Consider the following 347-nt stretch of genomic DNA (forward strand, 5'->3'; position numbering starts at 1 on the left):
TATATATTATAAATAATAATATATTTATAAATAAAACTATCTGCACCATCACTTAATGCACTAAAAATATGGCTAAATAAAATGGCTAAATATTTATTCAGCTGTGTTTATTTAGCTATTTATTTGGTTAAATAAATAGTTAATAATAGTATATATAAACTTAGCTACTTTGGGCATTATTTAGCTATATAACATTTATAACAACATCAAATATAGTTCTTTGTATTTGTTTAGTGAAATTCTTGTTGAGCATCCGCTTTTATTGAATGCTTGGAGTAAAATGGAGATGTCAGACTGAGAGAATTCAAGCTGAGGAGATTGAGAGACATGAGCTAAACAGTTGTTCC

The sequence above is a fragment of the Sinocyclocheilus rhinocerous genome, unplaced genomic scaffold (assembly GCF_001515625.1).
Source record: "Sinocyclocheilus rhinocerous isolate Xijiao unplaced genomic scaffold, SAMN03320098_v1.1 scaffold7137, whole genome shotgun sequence".
Taxonomy (NCBI): Eukaryota; Metazoa; Chordata; class Actinopteri; order Cypriniformes; family Cyprinidae; genus Sinocyclocheilus; species Sinocyclocheilus rhinocerous.